We start from the raw sequence: 22,692 nt of genomic DNA on the forward strand, positions 1-22,692 counted from the left end.
GTAGCGGTAGGAGAAGACTTAAGACCTCAATAGTGGTAGTAGCGGTAGGAGAAGACTTAAGACCTCAATAGTGGTATAGTAGGAGAAGATTTAAGACCTCTATAGCTGTAGTGGCGGTAGGAGAAGACTTAAGACCTCAATAGTGGAAGTAGCGGTAGGAGAAGACTTAAGACCTCAATAGCGGTAGTAGCGGTAGGAGAAGACTTAAGACCTCTATGGCTGTAGTAGCGGTAGGAGAAGACTTAAGACCTCAATAGTGGTAGTAGCGGTAGGAGAAGACTTAAGACCTCTATAGCTGTAGTAGCGGTAGGAGAAGACTTAAGACCTCAACAGTGGAAGTAGCGGTAGGAGAAAACTTAAGACCTCAATAGTGGTAGTAGCGGTAGGAGAAGACTTAAGACCTCAATAGCGGTAGTAGTGGTAGGAGAAGACTTAAGACCTCTATGGCTGTAGTAGCGGTAGGAGAAGACTTAAGACCTCTATAGCTGTAGTAGCGGTAGGAGAAGACTTAAGACCTCTATAGCTGTAGTAGCGGTAGGAGAAGACTTAAGACCTCTATAGCTGAAGTAGCGGTAGGAGAAGACTTAAGACCTCAATAGTGGTAGTATAGACTTAAGACCTCAATAGTAGCGGTAGGAGAAGACTTAAGACCTCAATAGCTGTAGTAGCGGTAGGAGAAGACTTAAGACCTCAATAGTGGTAGTAGCGGTAGGAGAAGACTTAAGACCTCAATAGTGGTAGTAGCGGTAGGAGAAGATTTAAGACCTCTATAGCTGTAGTGGCGGAGGAAGACTTAAGACCTCAATAGTGGAAGTAGCGGTAGGAGAAGACTTAAGACCTCAATAGTGGTAGTAGCGGTAGGAGAAGACTTAAGACCTCTATAGCTGTAGTAGCGGTAGGAGAAGACTTAAGACCTCAATAGTGGTAGTAGCGGTAGGAGAAGACTTAAGACCTCTATAGCTGTAGTAGCGGTAGGAGAAGACTTAAGACCTCAACAGTGGAAGTAGCGGTAGGGAAAGACTTAAGACCTCAATAGTGGTAGTAGCGGTAGGAGAAGACTTAAGACCTCAATAGCGGTAGTAGCGGTAGGAGAAGACTTAAGACCTCTATAGCTGTAGTAGCGGTAGGAGAAGACTTAAGACCTCTATAGCTGTAGTAGCGGTAGGAGAAGACTTAAGACCTCTATAGCTGTAGTAGCGGTAGGAGAAGACTTAAGACCTCAATAGTGGAAGTAGCGGTAGGAGAAGACTTAAGACCTCAATAGTGGTAGTAGCGGTAGGAGAAGACTTAAGACCTCTATAGCTGTAGTAGCGGTAGGAGAAGACTTAAGACCTCAATAGCTGGTAGTAGCGGTAGGAGAAGACTTAAGACCTCTATAGCTGTAGTAGCGGTAGGAGAAGACTTAAGACCTCTATAGCTGTAGTAGCGGTAGGAGAAGACTTAAGACCTCTATAGCTGTAGTAGCGGTAGGAGAAGACTTAAGACCTCTATAGCTGAAGTAGCGGTAGGAGAAGACTTAAGACCTCAATAGTGGTAGTAGGGGTAGGAGAAGACTTAAGACCTCAATAGTGGTAGTAGCGGTAGGAGAAGACTTAAGACCTCAATAGCTGTAGTAGCGGTAGGAGAAGACTTAAGACCTCTATAGCTGTAGTAGCGGTAGGAGAAGACTTAAGACCTCAATAGTGGAAGTAGCGGTAGGAGAAGACTTAAGACCTCAATAGTGGTAGTAGCGGTAGAGAAGACTTAAGACCTCAATAGCGGTAGTAGTGGTAGGAGAAGACTTAAGACCTCTATAGCTGTAGTAGCGGTAGGAGAAGACTTAAGACCTCTATAGCTGTAGTAGCGGTAGGAGAAGACTTAAGACCTCTATAGCTGTAGTAGCGGTAGGAGAAGACTTAAGACCTCTATAGCTGAAGTAGCGGTAGGAGAAGACTTAAGACCTCAATAGTGGTAGTAGGGGTAGGAGAAGACTTAAGACCTCAATAGTGGTAGTAGCGGTAGGAGAAGACTTAAGACCTCAATAGCTGTAGTAGCGGTAGGAGAAGACTTAAGACCTCAATAGTGGTAGTAGCGGTAGGAGAAGACTTAAGACCTCAATAGTGGTAGTAGCGGTAGGAGAAGATTTAAGACCTCTATAGCTGTAGTGGCGGTAGGAGAAGACTTAAGACCTCAATAGTGGAAGTAGCGGTAGGAGAAGACTTAAGACCTCAATAGCGGTAGTAGCGGTAGGAGAAGACTTAAGACCTCTATAGCTGTAGTAGCGGTAGGAGAAGACTTAAGACCTCAACAGTGGAAGTAGCGGTAGGAGAAAACTTAAGACCTCAATAGTGGTAGTAGCGGTAGGAGAAGACTTAAGACCTCAATAGCGGTAGTAGTGGTAGGAGAAGACTTAAGACCTCTATGGCTGTAGTAGCGGTAGGAGAAGACTTAAGACCTCTATAGCTGTAGTAGCGGTAGGAGAAGACTTAAGACCTCTATAGCTGTAGTAGCGGTAGGAGAAGACTTAAGACCTCAATAGCGGTAGGAGAAGACTTAAGACCTCAATAGTGTAGTAGCGGTAGGAGAAGACTTAAGACCTCTATAGCTGTAGTAGCGGTAGGAGAAGACTTAAGACCTCTATAGCTGTAGTAGCGGTAGGAGAAGACTTAAGACCTCAATAGTGGTAGTAGCGGTAGGAGAAGACTTAAGACCTCAATAGTGGTAGTAGCGGTAGGAGAAGACTTAAGACCTCTATAGCTGTAGGAGAAGACTTAAGCAGTGGAAGTAGCGGTAGGAGAAGACTTAAGACCTCAATAGTGGTAGTAGCGGTAGGAGAAGACTTAAGACCTCAATAGCTGTAGTAGCGGTAGGAGAAGACTTAAGACCTCTATAGCTGTAGTAGCGGTAGGAGAAGACTTAAGACCTCTATAGCTGTAGTAGCGGTAGGAGAAGACTTAAGACCTCTATAGCTGTAGTAGCGGTAGGAGAAGACTTAAGACCTCAATAGCTGTAGTAGCGGTAGGAGAAGACTTAAGACCTCAATAGTGGTAGTAGCGGTAGGAGAAGACTTAAGACCTCTATAGCTGTAGTACCGGTAGGAGAAGACTTAAGACCTCAATAGTGGTAGTAGCGGTAGGAGAAGACTTAAGACCTCTATAGCTGTAGTAGCGGTAGGAGAAGACTTAAGACCTCTATAGCTGTAGTAGCGGTAGGAGAAGACTTAAGACCTCTATAGCTGTAGTAGCGGTAGGAGAAGACTTAAGACCTCTATAGCTGTAGTAGCGGTAGGAGAAGACTTAAGACCTCAATAGCTGTAGTAGCGGTAGGAGAAGACTTAAGACCTCAATAGCTGGTAGTAGCGGTAGGAGAAGACTTAAGACCTCAATAGCTGTAGTAGCGGTAGGAGAAGACTTAAGACCTCTATAGCTGTAGTAGCGGTAGGAGAAGACTTAAGACCTCAATAGCTGTGGTAGTAGCGGTAGGAGAAGACTTAAGACCTCAATAGTGGTAGTAGCGGTAGGAGAAGACTTAAGACCTCAATAGCGGTAGTAGTGGTAGGAGAAGACTTAAGACCTCTATAGCTGTAGTAGCGGTAGGAGAAGACTTAAGACCTCTATAGCTGTAGTAGCGGTAGGAGAAGACTTAAGACCTCTATAGCTGTAGGAGAAGACTTAAGACCTCTATAGCTGAAGTAGCGGTAGGAGAAGACTTAAGACCTCAATAGTGGTAGTAGGGGTAGGAGAAGACTTAAGACCTCAATAGTGGTAGTAGGGGTAGGAGAAGACTTAAGACCTCAATAGCTGTAGTAGCGGTAGGGAAGAAGACTTAAGAGACTTAAGACCTCAATAGTGGAAGTAGCGGTAGGAGAAGACTTAAGACCTCTATAGCTGTAGTAGCGGTAGGAGAAGACTTAAGACCTCAATAGTGGAAGTAGCGGTAGGAGAAGACTTAAGACCTCAATAGTGGTAGTAGCGGTAGGAGAAGACTTAAGACCTCTATAGCTGTAGTAGCGGTAGGAGAAGACTTAAGACCTCAATAGTGGTAGTAGCGGTAGGAGAAGACTTAAGACCTCTATAGCTGTAGTAGCGGTAGGAGAAGACTTAAGACCTCAACAGTGGAAGTAGCGGTAGGAGAAAACTTAAGACCTCAATAGTGGTAGTAGCGGTAGGAGAAGACTTAAGACCTCAATAGCGGTAGTAGTGGTAGGAGAAGACTTAAGACCTCTATGGCTGTAGTAGCGGTAGGAGAAGACTTAAGACCTCTATAGCTGTAGTAGCGGTAGGAGAAGACTTAAGACCTCTATAGCTGTAGTAGCGGTAGGAGAAGACTTAAGACCTCAATAGTGTAGTAGCGGTAGGAGAAGACTTAAGACCTCAATAGTGGTAGTAGCGGTAGGAGAAGACTTAAGACCTCTATAGCTGTAGTAGCGGTAGGAGAAGACTTAAGACCTCAATAGTGGTAGTAGCGGTAGGAGAAGACTTAAGACCTCTATAGCTGTAGTAGCGGTAGGAGAAGACTTAAGACCTCTATAGCTGTAGTAGCGGTAGGAGAAGACTTAAGACTGTAGTAGCGGTAGGAGAAGACTTAAGACCTCAATAGCTGTAGTAGCGGTAGGAGAAGACTTAAGACCTCTATAGCTGTAGTAGCGGTAGGAGAAGACTTAAGACCTCTATAGCTGTAGTAGCGGTAGGAGAAGACTTAAGACCTCAATAGTGGAAGTAGCGGTAGGAGAAGACTTAAGACCTCAATAGTGGTAGTAGCGGTAGGAGAAGACTTAAGACCTCAATAGTGGTAGTAGCGGTAGGAGAAGACTTAAGACCTCTATAGCTGTAGTAGCGGTAGGAGAAGACTTAAGACCTCTATAGCTGTAGTAGCGGTAGGAGAAGACTTAAGACCTCTATAGCTGTAGTAGCGGTAGGAGAAGACTTAAGACCTCAATAGTGGAAGTAGCGGTAGGAGAAGACTTAAGACCTCAATAGTGGTAGTAGCGGTAGGAGAAGACTTAAGACCTCTATAGCTGTAGTAGCGGTAGGAGAAGACTTAAGACCTCAATAGTGGAAGTAGCGGTAGGAGAAGACTTAAGACCTCTATAGCTGTAGTAGCGGTAGGAGAAGACTTAAGACCTCTATAGCTGTAGTAGCGGTAGGAGAAGACTTAAGACCTCTATAGCTGTAGTAGCGGTAGGAGAAGACTTAAGACCTCTATAGCTGAAGTAGCGGTAGGAGAAGACTTAAGACCTCAATAGTGGTAGTAGGGGTAGGAGAAGACTTAAGACCTCAATAGTGGTAGTAGGGGTAGGAGAAGACTTAAGACCTCAATAGCTGTAGTAGCGGTAGGAGAAGACTTAAGACCTCTATAGCTGTATAGCGGTAGGAGAAGACTTAAGACCTCTATAGCTGTAGTAGCGGTAGGAGAAGACTTAAGACCTCAATAGCTGGAAGTAGCGGTAGGAGAAGACTTAAGACCTCAATAGTGGTAGTAGCGGTAGGAGAAGACTTAAGACCTCAATAGCTGTAGTAGCGGTAGGAGAAGACTTAAGACCTCTATAGCTAGCGGTAGGAGAAGACTTAAGACCTCTATAGCTGTAGTAGCGGTAGGAGAAGACTTAAGACCTCTATAGCTGTAGTAGCGGTAGGAGAAGACTTAAGACCTCAATAGTGGAAGTAGCGGTAGGAGAAGACTTAAGACCTCAATAGTGGTAGTAGCGGTAGGAGAAGACTTAAGACCTCTATAGCTGTAGTAGCGGTAGGAGAAGACTTAAGACCTCAATAGTAGTAGCGGTAGGAGAAGACTTAAGACCTCTATAGCTGTAGTAGCGGTAGGAGAAGACTTAAGACCTCTATAGCTGTAGTAGCGGTAGGAGAAGACTTAAGACCTCTATAGCTGTAGTAGCGGTAGGAGAAGACTTAAGACCTCAATAGTGGAAGTAGCGGTAGGAGAAGACTTAAGACCTCAATAGTGGTAGTAGCGGTAGGAGAAGACTTAAGACCTCTATAGCTGTAGTACCGGTAGGAGAAGACTTAAGACCTCAATAGTGGAAGTAGCGGTAGGAGAAGACTTAAGACCTCTATAGCTGTAGTAGCGGTAGGAGAAGACTTAAGACCTCTATAGCTGTAGTAGCGGTAGGAGAAGACTTAAGACCTCTATAGCTGTAGTAGCGGTAGGAGAAGACTTAAGACCTCTATAGCTGAAGTAGCGGTAGGAGAAGACTTAAGACCTCAATAGCTGTAGTAGCGGTAGGAGAAGACTTAAGACCTCTATAGCTGTAGTAGCGGTAGGAGAAGACTTAAGACCTCAATAGTGGTAGTAGCGGTAGGAGAAGACTTAAGACCTCAATAGTGGTAGTAGCGGTAGGAGAAGACTTAAGACCTCAATAGTGGTAGTAGCGGTAGGAGAAGACTTAAGACCTCTATAGCTGTAGTAGCGGTAGGAGAAGACTTAAGACCTCTATAGCTGTAGTAGCGGTAGGAGAAGACTTAAGACCTCTATAGCTGTAGTAGCGGTAGGAGAAGACTTAAGACCTCTATAGCTGAAGTAGCGGTAGGAGAAGACTTAAGACCTCTATAGCTGTAGTAGCGGTAGGAGAAGACTTAAGACCTCTATAGCTGTAGTAGCGGTAGGAGAAGACTTAAGACCTCAATAGCTGTAGTAGCGGTAGGAGAAGACTTAAGACCTCAATAGTGGTAGTAGCGGTAGGAGAAGACTTAAGACCTCAATAGTGGTAGTAGCGGTAGGAGAAGATTTAAGACCTCTATAGCTGTAGTAGCGGTAGGAGAAGACTTAAGACCTCAATAGTGGAAGTAGCGGTAGGAGAAGACTTAAGACCTCAATAGCGGTAGTAGCGGTAGGAGAAGACTTAAGACCTCTATGGCTGTAGTAGCGGTAGGAGAAGACTTAAGACCTCAATAGTGGTAGTAGCGGTAGGAGAAGACTTAAGACCTCTATAGCTGTAGTAGCGGTAGGAGAAGACTTAAGACCTCAAGTAGTAGGAGAAGACTTAAGACCTCAATAGTGGTAGTAGCGGTAGGAGAAGACTTAAGACCTCAATAGCGGTAGTAGTGGTAGGAGAAGACTTAAGACCTCTATGGCTGTAGTAGCGGTAGGAGAAGACTTAAGACCTCTATAGCTGTAGTAGCGGTAGGAGAAGACTTAAGACCTCTATAGCTGTAGTAGCGGTAGGAGAAGACTTAAGACCTCAATAGTGGAAGTAGCGGTAGGAGAAGACTTAAGCGGTAGGAGAAGACTTAAGACCTCTATAGCTGTAGTAGCGGTAGGAGAAGACTTAAGACCTCAATAGTGGAAGTAGCGGTAGGAGAAGACTTAAGACCTCTATAGCTGTAGGTAGGAGAAGACTTAAGACCTCTATAGCTGTAGTAGCGGTAGGAGAAGACTTAAGACCTCTATAGCTGTAGTAGCGGTAGGAGAAGACTTAAGACCTCAATAGTGGTAGTAGCGGTAGGAGAAGACTTAAGACCTCAATAGCTGGTAGTAGCGGTAGGAGAAGACTTAAGACCTCAATAGTGGTAGTAGTGGTAGGAGAAGACTTAAGACCTCTATAGCTGTAGTAGCGGTAGGAGAAGACTTAAGACCTCTATAGCTGTAGTAGCGGTAGGAGAAGACTTAAGACCTCTATAGCTGTAGTAGCGGTAGGAGAAGACTTAAGACCTCAATAGTGGAAGTAGCGGTAGGAGAAGACTTAAGACCTCAATAGTGGTAGTAGCGGTAGGAGAAGACTTAAGACCTCTATAGCTGTATAGCGGTAGGAGAAGACTTAAGACCTCAATAGTGGAAGTAGCGGTAGGAGAAGACTTAAGACCTCTATAGCTGTAGTAGCGGTAGGAGAAGACTTAAGACCTCTATAGCTGTAGTAGCGGTAGGAGAAGACTTAAGACCTATCGGTAGGAGAAGACTTAAGACCTCTATAGTAGTAGCGGTAGGAGAAGACTTAAGACCTCAATAGTGGTAGTAGCGGTAGGAGAAGACTTAAGACCTCAATAGTGGTAGTAGCGGTAGGAGAAGACTTAAGACCTCAATAGCTGTAGTAGCGGTAGGAGAAGACTTAAGACCTCAATAGCTGGTAGTAGCGGTAGGAGAAGACTTAAGACCTCAATAGTGGTAGTAGCGGAGGAGAAGACTTAAGACCTCTATAGCTGTAGTAGCGGTAGGAGAAGACTTAAGACCTCAATAGTGGTAGTAGCGGTAGGAGAAGACTTAAGACCTCAATAGTGGTAGTAGCGGTAGGAGAAGACTTAAGACCTCAATAGCTGTAGTAGCGGTAGGAGAAGATTTAAGACCTCTATAGCTGTAGTAGCGGTAGGAGAAGACTTAAGACCTCTATAGCTGTAGTAGCGGTAGGGAAGAAGACCTCTATAGCTTAAGCGGTAGGAGAAGACTTAAGACCTCAATAGTGGAAGTAGCGGTAGGAGAAGACTTAAGACCTCAATAGTGGTAGTAGCGGTAGGAGAAGACTTAAGACCTCTATAGCTGTAGTAGCGGTAGGAGAAGACTTAAGACCTCAATAGTAGTAGCGGTAGGAGAAGACTTAAGACCTCTATAGCTGTAGTAGCGGTAGGAGAAGACTTAAGACCTCTATAGCTGTAGTAGCGGTAGGAGAAGACTTAAGACCTCTATAGCTGTAGTAGCGGTAGGAGAAGACTTAAGACCTCTATAGCTGAAGTAGCGGTAGGAGAAGACTTAAGACCTCAATAGTGGTAGTAGCGGTAGGAGAAGACTTAAGACCTCAATAGTGGTAGTAGGGGTAGGAGAAGACTTAAGACCTCAATAGCTGTAGTAGCGGTAGGAGAAGACTTAAGACCTCAATAGTGGTAGTAGCGGTAGGAGAAGACTTAAGACCTCAATAGTGGTAGTAGCGGTAGGAGAAGATTTAAGACCTCTATAGCTGTAGTAGCGGTAGGAGAAGACTTAAGACCTCAATAGTGGAAGTAGCGGTAGGAGAAGACTTAAGACCTCAATAGCTGTAGTAGCGGTAGGAGAAGACTTAAGACCTCTATAGCTGTAGTAGCGGTAGGAGAAGACTTAAGACCTCAATAGTGGTAGTAGCGGTAGGAGAAGACTTAAGACCTCTATAGCTGTAGTAGCGGTAGGAGAAGACTTAAGACCTCAGTGGAAGTAGCGGTAGGAGAAGACTTAAGACCTCAATAGTGGTAGTAGCGGAGGAGAAGACTTAAGACCTCAATAGTGGTAGTAGCGGTAGGAGAAGACTTAAGACCTCTATAGCTGTAGTAGCGGTAGGAGAAGACTTAAGACCTCTATAGCTGTAGTAGCGGTAGGAGAAGACTTAAGACCTCTATAGCTGTAGTAGCGGTAGGAGAAGACTTAAGAGAGCGGTAGGAGAAGACTTAAGACCTCAATAGTGGTAGTAGCGGTAGGAGAAGACTTAAGACCTCTATAGCTGTAGTTCCGGTAGGAGAAGACTTAAGACCTCAATAGTGGAAGTAGCGGTAGGAGAAGACTTAAGACCTCTATAGCTGTAGTAGCGGTAGGAGAAGACTTAAGACCTCAATAGTGGTAGTAGCGGTAGGAGAAGACTTAAGACCTCAATAGCTGTAGTAGCGGTAGGAGAAGACTTAAGACCTCTATAGCTGTAGTAGCGGTAGGAGAAGACTTAAGACCTCTATAGCTGTAGTAGCGGTAGGAGAAGACTTAAGACCTCAATAGTGGTAGTAGCGGTAGGAGAAGACTTAAGACCTCTATAGCTGTAGTACCGGTAGGAGAAGACTTAAGACCTCAATAGCTGGTAGTAGCGGTAGGAGAAGACTTAAGACCTCTATAGCTGTAGTAGCGGTAGGAGAAGACTTAAGACCTCAATAGTGGTAGTAGCGGTAGGAGAAGACTTAAGACCTCTATAGCTGTAGTAGCGGTAGGAGAAGACTTAAGACCTCAATAGTGGTAGTAGCGGTAGGAGAAGACTTAAGACCTCTATAGCTGTAGTAGCGGTAGGAGAAGACTTAAGACCTCAAAAGTGGTAGTAGCGGTAGGAGAAGACTTAAGACCTCTATAGCTGTAGTAGCGGTAGGAGAAGACTTAAGACCTCAATAGTGGAAGTAGCGGTAGGAAAAGACTTAAGACCTCAATAGTGGTAGTAGCGGTAGGAGAAGACTTAAGACCTCTATAGCTGTAGTAGCGGTAGGAGAAGACTTAAGACCTCAATAGTGGTAGTAGCGGTAGGAGAAGACTTAAGACCTCTATAGCTGTAGTAGCGGTAGGAGAAGACTTAAGACCTCAATAGTGGTAGTAGCGGTAGGAGAAGACTTAAGACCTCAATAGCTGTAGTAGCGGTAGGAGAAGACTTAAGACCTCTATAGCTGTAGTAGCGGTAGGAGAAGACTTAAGACCTCTATAGCTGTAGTAGCGGTAGGAGAAGACTTAAGACCTCAACAGTGGAAGTAGCGGTAGGAGAAGACTTAAGACCTCAATAGTGGTAGTAGCGGTAGGAGAAGACTTAAGACCTCAATAGCGGTAGTAGTGGTAGGAGAAGACTTAAGACCTCTATGGCTGTAGTAGCGGTAGGAGAAGACTTAAGACCTCTATAGCTGTAGTAGCGGTAGGAGAAGACTTAAGACCTCTATAGCTGTAGTAGCGGTAGGAGAAGACTTAAGACCTCAATAGTGGTAGTAGCGGTAGGAGAAGACTTAAGACCTCAATAGCTGTAGTAGCGGTAGGAGAAGACTTAAGACCTCTATAGCTGTAGTACCGGTAGGAGAAGACTTAAGACCTCAATAGTGGAAGTAGCGGTAGGAGAAGACTTAAGACCTCTATAGCTGTAGTAGCGGTAGGAGAAGACTTAAGACCTCAATAGTGGTAGTAGCGGTAGGAGAAGACTTAAGACCTCAATAGCTGTAGTAGCGGTAGGAGAAGACTTAAGACCTCTATAGCTGTAGTAGCGGTAGGAGAAGACTTAAGACCTCTATAGCTGTAGTAGCGGTAGGAGAAGACTTAAGACCTCAATAGTGGTAGTAGCGGTAGGAGAAGACTTAAGACCTCAATAGTGGTAGTAGCGGTAGGAGAAGACTTAAGACCTCTATAGCTGTAGTACCGGTAGGAGAAGACTTAAGACCTCAATAGTGGAAGTAGCGGTAGGAGAAGACTTAAGACCTCTATAGCTGTAGTAGCGGTAGGAGAAGACTTAAGACCTCAATAGTGGTAGTAGCGGTAGGAGAAGACTTAAGACCTCAATAGCTGTAGTAGCGGTAGGAGAAGACTTAAGACCTCTATAGCTGTAGTAGCGGTAGGAGAAGACTTAAGACCTCTATAGCTGTAGTAGCGGTAGGAGAAGACTTAAGACCTCTATAGCTGTAGTAGCGGTAGGAGAAGACTTAAGACCTCAATAGTGGTAGTAGCGGTAGGAGAAGACTTAAGACCTCTATAGCTGTAGTAGCGGTAGGAGAAGACTTTAAGACGGTAGGAGAAGACTTAAGACCTCTATAGCTGTAGTAGCGGTAGGAGAAGACTTAAGACCTCTATAGCTGTAGTAGCGGTAGGAGAAGATTTAAGACCTCAATAGTGGTAGTAGCGGTAGGAGAAGACTTAAGACCTCTATAGCTGTAGTAGCGGTAGGAGAAGACTTAAGACCTCTATAGCTGTAGTAGCTTTAGGAGAAGACTTAAGACCTCTATAGCTGTAGTAGCGGTAGGAGAAGACTTAAGACCTCTATAGCTGTAGTAGCGGTAGGAGAAGACTTAAGACCTCAATAGCTGTAGTAGCGGTAGGAGAAGACTTAAGACCTCTATAGCTGTAGTAGCGGTAGGAGAAGACTTAAGACCTCAATAGTGGTAGTAGCGGTAGGAGAAGACTTAAGACCTCTATAGCTGTAGTAGCGGTAGGAGAAGACTTAAGACCTCAATAGCGGTAGGAGAAGACTTAAGACCTCTATAGCTGTAGGTAGGAGAAGACTTAAGACCTCAATAGCTGTAGTAGCGGTAGGAGAAGACTTAAGACCTCTATAGCTGTAGTAGCGGTAGGAGAAGACTTAAGACCTCTATAGCTGTAGTAGCGGTAGGAGAAGACTTAAGACCTCTATAGCTGTAGTAGCGGTAGGAGAAGACTTAAGACCTCAATAGCTGTAGTAGCGGTAGGAGAAGACTTAAGACCTCTATAGCTGTAGTAGCGGTAGGAGAAGACTTAAGACCTCTATAGCTGTAGTAGCGGTAGGAGAAGACTTAAGACCTCAATAGCTGGTAGTAGCGGTAGGAGAAGACTTAAGACCTTAAGACCTCGGTAGGAGAAGACTTAAGACCTCAATAGCTGTAGTAGCGGTAGGAGAAGACTTAAGACCTCTATAGTAGCTAGGAGAAGTAAGACCTCTATAGCGGTAGCGGTAGGAGAAGACTTAAGACCTCTATAGCTGTAGTAGCGGTAGGAGAAGACTTAAGACCTCAATAGCTGTAGTAGCGGTAGGAGAAGACTTAAGACCTCTATAGCTGTAGTAGCGGTAGGAGAAGACTTAAGACCTCTATAGCTGTAGTAGCGGTAGGAGAAGACTTAAGACCTCAATAGTGGTAGTAGCGGTAGGAGAAGACTTAAGACCTCTATAGCTGTAGTAGCGGTAGGAGAAGACTTAAGACCTCAAAAGTGGTAGTAGCGGTAGGAGAAGACTTAAGACCTCTATAGCTGTAGTAGCGGTAGGAGAAGACTTAAGACCTCAATAGTGGAAGTAGCGGTAGGAGAAGACTTAAGACCTCTATATAGTAGGAGAAGACTTAAGACCTCAATAGCGTAGTAGCGGTAGGAGAAGACTTAAGACCTCAATAGCTGTAGTAGCGGTAGGAGAAGACTTAAGACCTCTATAGCTGTAGTAGCGGTAGGAGAAGACTTAAGACCTCTATAGCTGTAGTAGCGGTAGGAGAAGACTTAAGACCTCAGTGGAAGTAGCGGTAGGAGAAGACTTAAGACCTCAATAGTGGTAGTAGCGGTAGGAGAAGACTTAAGACCTCAATAGCTGTAGTAGTGGTAGGAGAAGACTTAAGACCTCTATAGCTGTAGTAGCGGTAGGAGAAGACTTAAGACCTCTATAGCTGTAGTAGCGGTAGGAGAAGACTTAAGACCTCTAGCTGTAGTAGCGGTAGGAGAAGACTTAAGACCTCAATAGTGGTAGTAGCGGTAGGAGAAGACTTAAGACCTCAATAGCTGTAGTAGCGGTAGGAGAAGACTTAAGACCTCAATAGCTGTAGTAGCGGTAGGAGAAGACTTAAGACCTCAATAGTGGTAGTAGCGGTAGGAGAAGACTTAAGACCTCTATAGCTGTAGTAGCGGTAGGAGAAGACTTAAGACCTCAATAGTGGTAGTAGCGGTAGGAGAAGACTTAAGACCTCAATAGCTGTAGTAGCGGTAGGAGAAGACTTAAGACCTCTATAGCTGTAGTAGCGGTAGGAGAAGACTTAAGACCTCTATAGCTGTAGTAGCGGTAGGAGAAGACTTAAGACCTCTATAGCTGTAGTAGCGGTAGGAGAAGACTTAAGACCTCAATAGTGGTAGTAGCGGTAGGAGAAGACTTAAGACCTCTATAGCTGTAGTAGCGGTAGGAGAAGACTTAAGACCTCAATAGTGTAGTAGCGGTAGGAAAATACTTAAGACCTCTATAGCTGTAGTAGCGGTAGGAGAAGACTTAAGACCTCAATAGCTGTAGTAGCGGTAGGAGAAGACTTAAGACCTCAATAGTGGTAGTAGCGGTAGGAGAAGACTTAAGACCTCTATAGCTGTAGTAGCGGTAGGAGAAGACTTAAGACCTCTATAGCTGTAGTAGCTTTAGGAGAAGACTTAAGACCTCTATAGCTGTAGTAGCGGTAGGAGAAGACTTAAGACCTCTATAGCTGTAGTAGCGGTAGGAGAAGACTTAAGACCTCAATAGCTGTAGTAGCGGTAGGAGAAGACTTAAGACCTCTATAGCTGTAGTAGCGGTAGGAGAAGACTTAAGACCTCAATAGTGGTAGTAGCGGTAGGAGAAGACTTAAGACCTCTATAGCTGTAGTAGCGGTAGGAGAAGACTTAAGACCTCAAAAGTGGTAGTAGCGGTAGGAGAAGACTTAAGACCTCTATAGCTGTAGTAGCGGTAGGAGAAGACTTAAGACCTCAATAGCTGTAGTAGCGGTAGGAGAAGACTTAAGACCCTATAGCTGTAGTAGCGGTAGGAGAAGACTTAAGACCTCTATAGCTGTAGTAGCGGTAGGAGAAGACTTAAGACCTCTATAGCTATAGGAGAAGACTTAAGACCTCAATAGCTGTAGTAGCGGTAGGAGAAGACTTAAGACCTCTATAGCTGTAGTAGCGGTAGGAGAAGACTTAAGACCTCAATAGCTGTAGTAGCGGTAGGAGAAGACTTAAGACCTCTATAGCTGTAGTAGCGGCTAGGAGAAGACTTAAGACCTCTATAGCTGTAGTAGCGGTAGGAGAAGACTTAAGACCTCAATAGTGGTAGTAGCGGTAGGAGAAGACTTAAGACCTCTATAGCTGTAGTAGCGGTAGGAGAAGACTTAAGACCTCAATAGTGGTAGTAGCGGTAGGAGAAGACTTAAGACCTCTATAGCTGTAGTAGCGGTAGGAGAAGACTTAAGACCTCAATAGTGGTAGTAGCGGTAGGAGAAGACTTAAGACCTCAATAGCTGTAGTAGCGGTAGGAGAAGACTTAAGACCTCTATAGCTGTAGTAGCGGTAGGAGAAGACTTAAGACCTCAATAGCTGTAGTAGCGGTAGGAGAAGACTTAAGACCTCTATAGCTGTAGTAGCGGTAGGAGAAGACTTAAGACCTCAATAGCTGTAGTAGCGGTAGGAGAAGACTTAAGACCTCAATAGCTGTAGTAGCGGTAGGAGAAGACTTAAGACCTCTATAGCTGTAGTAGGTAGGAGAAGACTTAAGACCTCAATAGCTGTAGTAGCGGTAGGAGAAGACTTAAGACCTCTATAGCTGTAGTAGCGGTAGGAGAAGACTTAAGACCTCTATAGCTGTAGTAGCGGTAGGAGAAGACTTAAGACCTCTATAGCTGTAGTAGCGGTAGGAGAAGACTTAAGACCTCTATAGCTGTAGTAGCGGTAGGAGAAGACTTAAGACCTCTATAGCTGTAGTAGCGGTAGGAGAAGACTTAAGACCTCAATAGTGGTAGTAGCGGTAGGAGAAGACTTAAGACCTCAATATAGTAGCGGTAGGAGAAGACTTAAGTAGCTGTAGTAGCGGTAGGAGAAGACTTAAGACCTCAATAGCTGTAGTAGCGGTAGGAGAAGACTTAAGACCTCTATAGCTGTAGTAGCGGTAGGAGAAGACTTAAGACCTCAATAGCTGTAGTAGCGGTAGGAGAAGACTTAAGACTCTATAGCTGTAGTAGCGGTAGGAGAAGACTTAAGACCTCTATAGCTGAAGTAGTGGTAGGAGAAGACTTAAGACCTCAATAGTGGTAGTAGCGGTAGGAGAAGACTTAAGACCTCAATAGCTGTAGTAGCGGTAGGAGAAGACTTAAGACCTCAATAGTGGTAGTAGCGGTAGGAGAAGACTTAAGACCTCAATAGCGGTAGTAGTGGTAGGAGAAGACTTAAGACCTCTATGGCTGTAGTAGCGGTAGGAGAAGACTTAAGACCTCTATAGCTGTAGTAGCGGTAGGAGAAGACTTAAGACCTCTATAGCTGTAGTAGCGGTAGGAGAAGACTTAAGACCTCAATAGTGGAAGTAGCGGTAGGAGAAGACTTAAGACCTCAATAGTGGTAGTAGCGGTAGGAGAAGACTTAAGACCTCTATAGCTGTAGTAGCGGTAGGAGAAGACTTAAGACCTCAATAGTGGAAGTAGCGGTAGGAGAAGACTTAAGACCTCTATAGCTGTAGTAGCGGTAGGAGAAGACTTAAGACCTCAATAGTGGTAGTAGCGGTAGGAGAAGACTTAAGACCTCAATAGCTGTAGTAGCGGTAGGAGAAGACTTAAGACCTCTATAGCTGTAGTAGCGGTAGGAGAAGACTTAAGACCTCTATAGCTGTAGTAGCGGTAGGAGAAGACTTAAGACCTCAAGTAGCGGTAGGAGAAGACTTAAGACCTCTATAGCTGTAGTAGCGGTAGGAGAAGACTTAAGACCTCAATAGTGTAGTAGCGGTAGGAGAAGACTTAAGACCTCTATAGCTGTAGTAGCGGTAGGAGAAGACTTAAGACCTCAATAGCTGTAGTAGCGGTAGGAGAAGACTTAAGACCTCAATAGCTGTAGTAGCGGTAGGAGAAGACTTAAGACCTCTATAGCTGTAGTAGCGGTAGGAGAAGACTTAAGACCTCTATAGCTGTAGTAGCGGTAGGAGAAGACTTAAGACCTCTATAGCTGTAGGTAGGAGAAGATTTAAGACCTCAATAGTGGTAGTAGCGGTAGGAGAAGACTTAAGACCTCTATAGCTGTAGTAGCGGTAGGAGAAGACTTAAGACCTCAATAGTGGTAGTAGCGGTAGGAGAAGACTTAAGACCTCTATAGCTGTAGTAGCGGTAGGAGAAGACTTAAGACCTCTATAGCTGTAGTAGCTTTAGGAGAAGACTTAAGACCTCTATAGCTGTAGTAGCGGTAGGAGAAGACTTAAGACCTCTATAGCTGTAGTAGCGGTAGGAGAAGACTTAAGACCTCAATAGCTGTAGTAGTAGGAGAAGACTTAAGACCTCTATAGCTGTAGTAGCGGTAGGAGAAGACTTAAGACCTCAATAGTGGTAGTAGCGGTAGGAGAAGACTTAAGACCTCTATAGCTGTAGTAGCGGTAGGAGAAGACTTAAGACCTCAATAGCTGTAGTAGCGGTAGGAGAAGACTTAAGACCTCTATAGCTGTAGTAGCGGTAGGAGAAGACTTAAGACCTCTATAGCTGTAGTAGCGGTAGGAGAAGACTTAAGACCTCTATAGCTGTAGTAGCGGTAGGAGAAGACTTAAGACCTCTATAGCTGTAGTAGCGGTAGGAGAAGACTTAAGACCTCAATAGCTGTAGTAGCGGTAGGAGAAGACTTAAGACCTCTATAGCTGTAGTAGCGGTAGGAGAAGACTTAGTAGCGGAGGAGAAGACTTAAGACCTCAATAGTGGTAGTAGGGGTAGGAGAAGACTTAAGACCTCAATAGCTGTAGTAGCGGTAGGAGAAGACTTAAGACCTCAATAGTGGTAGTAGCGGTAGGAGAAGACTTAAGACCTCAATAGTGGTAGTAGCGGTAGGAGAAGACTTAAGACCTCAATAGCTGTAGTAGCGGTAGGAGAAGACTTAAGACCTCAATAGCTGGTAGTAGCGGTAGGAGAAGACTTAAGACCTCTATAGCTGTAGTAGCGGTAGGAGAAGACTTAAGACCTCAATAGTGGTAGTAGCGGTAGGAGAAGACTTAAGACCTCAATAGCTGTAGTAGCGGTAGGAGAAGACTTAAGACCTCAATAGCTGTAGTAGCGGTAGGAGAAGACTTAAGACCTCTATAGCTGTAGTAGCGGTAGGAGAAGACTTAAGACCTCAATAGTGGTAGTAGCGGTAGGAGAAGACTTAAGACCTCAATAGTGGTAGTAGCGGTAGGAGAAGACTTAAGACCTCAATAGTGGTAGTAGCGGTAGGAGAAGACTTAAGACCTCTATAGCTGTAGTAGCGGTAGGAGAAGACTTAAGACCTCTATAGCTGTAGTAGCGGTAGGAGAAGACTTAAGACCTCAATAGTGGTAGTAGCGGTAGGAGAAGACTTAAGACCTCAATAGCTGTAGTAGCGGTAGGAGAAGACTTAAGACCTCTATAGCTGTAGTAGCGGTAGGAGAAGACTTAAGACCTCTATAGCTGTAGTAGCGGTAGGAGAAGACTTAAGACCTCAATAGTGGAAGTAGCGGTAGGAGAAGACTTAAGACCTCTATAGCTGTAGTAGCGGTAGGAGAAGACTTAAGACCTCAATAGTGGTAGTAGCGGTAGGAGAAGACTTAAGACCTCTATAGCTGTAGTAGCGGTAGGAGAAGACTTAAGACCTCTATAGCTGTAGTAGCGGTAGGAGAAGACTTAAGACCTCTATAGCTGTAGTAGCGGTAGGAGAAGACTTAAGACCTCAATAGCTGTAGTAGCGGTAGGAGAAGACTTAAGACCTCTATAGCTGTAGTAGCGGTAGGAGAAGACTTAAGACCTCAATAGTGGTAGTAGCGGTAGGAGAAGACTTAAGACCTCTATAGCTGTAGTAGCGGTAGGAGAAGACTTAAGACCTCAATAGCTGTAGTAGCGGTAGGAGAAGACTTAAGACCTCTATAGCTGTAGTAGCGGTAGGAGAAGACTTAAGACCTCAATAGTGGTAGTAGCGGTAGGAGAAGACTTAAGACCTCAATAGCTGTAGTAGCGGTAGGAGAAGACTTAAGACCTCAATAGCTGTAGTAGCGGTAGGAGAAGACTTAAGACCTCAATAGCTGTAGTAGCGGTAGGAGAAGACTTAAGACCTCTATAGCTGTAGTAGCGGTAGGAGAAGACTTAAGACCTCTATAGCTGTAGTAGCGGTAGGAGAAGACTTAAGACCTCTATAGCTGTAGTAGCGGTAGGAGAAGACTTAAGACCTCTATAGCTGTAGTAGCGGTAGGAGAAGACTTAAGACCTCAATAGTGGTAGTAGCGGTAGGAGAAGACTTAAGACCTCTATAGCTGTAGTAGCGGTAGGAGAAGACTTAAGACCTCAATAGTGGTAGTAGCGGTAGGAGAAGACTTAAGACCTCAATAGTGGTAGTAGCGGTAGGAGAAGACTTAAGACCTCTATAGCTGTAGTAGCGGTAGGAGAAGACTTAAGACCTCTATAGCTAGGAGAAGACTTAAGACCTCTATAGCTGTAGTAGCGGTAGGAGAAGACTTAAGACCTCTATAGCTGTAGTAGCGGTAGGAGAAGACTTAAGACCTCTATAGCTGTAGTAGCGGTAGGAGAAGACTTAAGACCTCTATAGCTGTAGTAGCGGTAGGAGAAGACTTAAGACCTCAATAGCTGTAGTAGCGGTAGGAGAAGACTTAAGACCTCTATAGCTGTAGCGGTAGGAGAAGACTTAAGACCTCTATAGCTGGTAGCGGAGGAGAAGACTTAAGACCTCAATAGTGGTAGTAGCGGTAGGAGAAGACTTAAGACCTCAATAGCTGTAGTAGCGGTAGGAGAAGACTTAAGACCTCAATAGTGGTAGTAGCGGTAGGAGAAGACTTAAGACCTCAATAGTGGTAGTAGCGGTAGGAGAAGACTTAAGACCTCTATAGCTGTAGTAGCGGTAGGAGAAGACTTAAGACCTCAATAAGTAGCGGTAGGAGAAGACTTAAGACCTCTATAGCTGTAGTAGCGGTAGGAGAAGACTTAAGACCTCAATAGTGGTAGTAGCGGTAGGAGAAGACTTAAGACCTCAATAGCTGTAGTAGCGGTAGGAGAAGACTTAAGACCTCAATAGTGGTAGTAGCGGTAGGAGAAGACTTAAGACCTCTATAGCTGTAGTAGCGGTAGGAGAAGACTTAAGACCTCAATAGTGGTAGTAGCGGTAGGAGAAGACTTAAGACCTCTATAGCTGTAGTAGCGGTAGGAGAAGACTTAAGACCTCAATAGTGGTAGTAGCGGTAGGGAAGACTTAAGACCTCAATAGCTGTAGTAGCGGTAGGAGAAGACTTAAGACCTCTATAGCTGTAGTAGCGGTAGGAGAAGACTTAAGACCTCTATAGCTGTAGTAGCGGTAGGAGAAGACTTAAGACCTCTATAGCTGTAGTAGCGGTAGGAGAAGACTTAAGACCTCAATAGTGGTAGTAGCGGTAGGAGAAGACTTAAGACCTCAATAGCTGTAGTAGTGGTAGGAGAAGACTTAAGACCTCTATGGCTGTGTTGCGGTAGGAGAAGACTTAAGACCTCTATAGCTGTAGTAGCGGTAGGAGAAGACTTAAGACCTCAATAGTGGTAGTAGCGGTAGGAGAAGACTTAAGACCTCAATAGCTGTAGTAGCGGTAGGAGAAGACTTAAGACCTCTATAGCTGTAGTAGCGGTAGGAGAAGACTTAAGACCTCTATAGCTGTAGTAGCGGTAGGAGAAGACTTAAGACCTCAATAGTAGGAGAAGTAAGACCTCTATAGCTGTAGTAGCGGTAGGAGAAGACTTAAGACCTCAATAGCTGTAGTAGCGGTAGGAGAAGACTTAAGACCTCAATAGCTGTAGTAGCGGTAGGAGAAGACTTAAGACCTCTATAGCTGTAGTAGCGGTAGGAGAAGACTTAAGACCTCTATAGCTGTAGTAGCGGTAGGAGAAGACTTAAGACCTCAATAGTGGTAGTAGCGGTAGGAGAAGACTTAAGACCTCAATAGTGGTAGTAGCGGTAGGAGAAGACTTAAGACCTCAATAGCTGTAGTAGTGGTAGGAGAAGACTTAAGACCTCTATAGCTGTAGTAGCGGTAGGAGAAGACTTAAGACCTCTATAGCTGTAGTAGCGGTAGGAGAAGACTTAAGACCTCAATAGTGGTAGTAGCGGTAGGAGAAGACTTAAGACCTCAATAGCTGTAGTAGCGGTAGGAGAAGACTTAAGACCTCTATAGCTGTAGTAGCGGTAGGAGAAGACTTAAGACCTCTATAGCTGTAGTAGCGGTAGGAGAAGACTTAAGACCTCAATAGTGGAAGTAGCGGTAGGAGAAGACTTAAGACCTCTATAGCTGTAGTAGCGGTAGGAGAAGACTTAAGACCTCAATAGTGGAAGTAGCGGTAGGAGAAGACTTAAGACCTCAATAGCGGTAGGAGAAGACTTAAGACCTCTATGGCTGTAGTAGCGGTAGGAGAAGACTTAAGACCTCTATAGCTGTAGTAGCGGTAGGAGAAGACTTAAGACCTCTATAGCTGTAGTAGCGGTAGGAGAAGACTTAAGACCTCTATAGCTGTAGTAGCGGTAGGAGAAGACTTAAGACCTCAATAGTGGTAGTAGCGGTAGGAGAAGACTTAAGACCTCTATAGCTGTAGTAGCGGTAGGAGAAGACTTAAGACCTCAATAGCTGTAGTAGCGGTAGGAGAAGACTTAAGACCTCTATAGCTGTAGTAGCGGTAGGAGAAGACTTAAGACCTCAATAGTGGTAGTAGCGGTAGGAGAAGACTTAAGACCTCTATAGCTGTAGTAGCGGTAGGAGAAGACTTAAGACCTCAATAGCTGTAGTAGCGGTAGGAGAAGACTTAAGACCTCTATAGCTGTAGTAGCGGTAGGAGAAGACTTAAGACCTCTATAGCTGTAGTAGCGGTAGGAGAAGACTTAAGACCTCTATAGCTGTAGTAGCGGTAGGAGAAGACTTAAGACCTCTATAGCTGTAGTAGCGGTAGGAGAAGACTTAAGACCTCTATAGCTGTAAGCGGTAGGAGAAGACTTAAGACCTCAATAGTGGTAGTAGCGGTAGGAGAAGACTTAAGACCTCTATAGCTGTAGTAGCGGTAGGAGAAGACTTAAGACCTCAATAGTGGTAGTAGCGGTAGGAGAAAGACTTAAGACCTCAATAGTGGTAGTAGCGGTAGGAGAAGACTTAAGACCTCTATAGCTGTAGTAGCGGTAGGAGAAGACTTAAGACCTCAATAGCTGTAGTAGCGGTAGGAGAAGACTTAAGACCTCTATAGCTGTAGTAGCGGTAGGAGAAGACTTAAGACCTCTATAGCTGTAGTAGTAGGAGAAGACTTAAGTAGCTGTAGTAGCGGTAGGAGAAGACTTAAGACCTCTATAGCTGTAGTAGCGGTAGGAGAAGACTTAAGACCTCAATAGCTGTAGTAGCGGTAGGAGAAGACTTAAGACCTCTATAGCTGTAGTAGTAGGAGAAGACTTAAGACCTCTATAGCTGGTAGGAGAAGACTTAAGACCTCAATAGTGGTAGTAGGGGTAGGAGAAGACTTAAGACCTCAATAGCTGTAGTAGCGGTAGGAGAAGACTTAAGACCTCAATAGTGGTAGTAGCGGTAGGAGAAGACTTAAGACCTCAATAGTGGTAGTAGCGGTAGGAGAAGACTTAAGACCTCTATAGCTGTAGTAGCGGTAGGAGAAGAGAAGACCTTAAGACGGTAGGAGAAGACTTAAGACCTCTATAGCTGTAGTAGCGGTAGGAGAAGACTTAAGACCTCAATAGTGGTATAGCTAGGAGAAGACTTAAGACCTCAATAGCTGGTAGGAGAAGACTTAAGACCTCTATAGCTGTAGTAGCGGTAGGAGAAGACTTAAGACCTCTATAGCTGTAGTAGCGGTAGGAGAAGACTTAAGACCTCAATAGTGGAATAGCGGTAGGAGAAGACTTAAGACCTCAATAGTGGTAGTAGCGGTAGGAGAAGACTTAAGACCTCAATAGCTGTAGTAGCGGTAGGAGAAGACTTAAGACCTCTATAGCTGTAGTAGCGGTAGGAGAAGACTTAAGACCTCTATAGCTGTAGTAGCGGTAGGAGAAGACTTAAGACCTCAATAGTGGTAGTAGCGGTAGGAGAAGACTTAAGACCTCAATAGCTGTAGTAGCGGTAGGAGAAGACTTAAGACCTCTATAGCTGTAGTAGCGGTAGGAGAAGACTTAAGACCTCTATAGCTGTAGTAGCGGTAGGAGAAGACTTAAGACCTCAATAGCTGTAGTAGCGGTAGGAGAAGACTTAAGACCTCTATAGCTGTAGTAGGAGAAGATTTAAGACCTCAATAGTGGTAGTAGCGGTAGGAGAAGACTTAAGACCTCTATAGCTGTAGTAGCGGTAGGAGAAGACTTAAGACCTCTATAGCTGTAGTAGCGGTAGGAGAAGACTTAAGACCTCTA

This window comes from Oncorhynchus nerka, linkage group LG5 (genome assembly GCF_034236695.1).
Source record: "Oncorhynchus nerka isolate Pitt River linkage group LG5, Oner_Uvic_2.0, whole genome shotgun sequence".
Classification (NCBI taxonomy): domain Eukaryota; kingdom Metazoa; phylum Chordata; class Actinopteri; order Salmoniformes; family Salmonidae; genus Oncorhynchus; species Oncorhynchus nerka.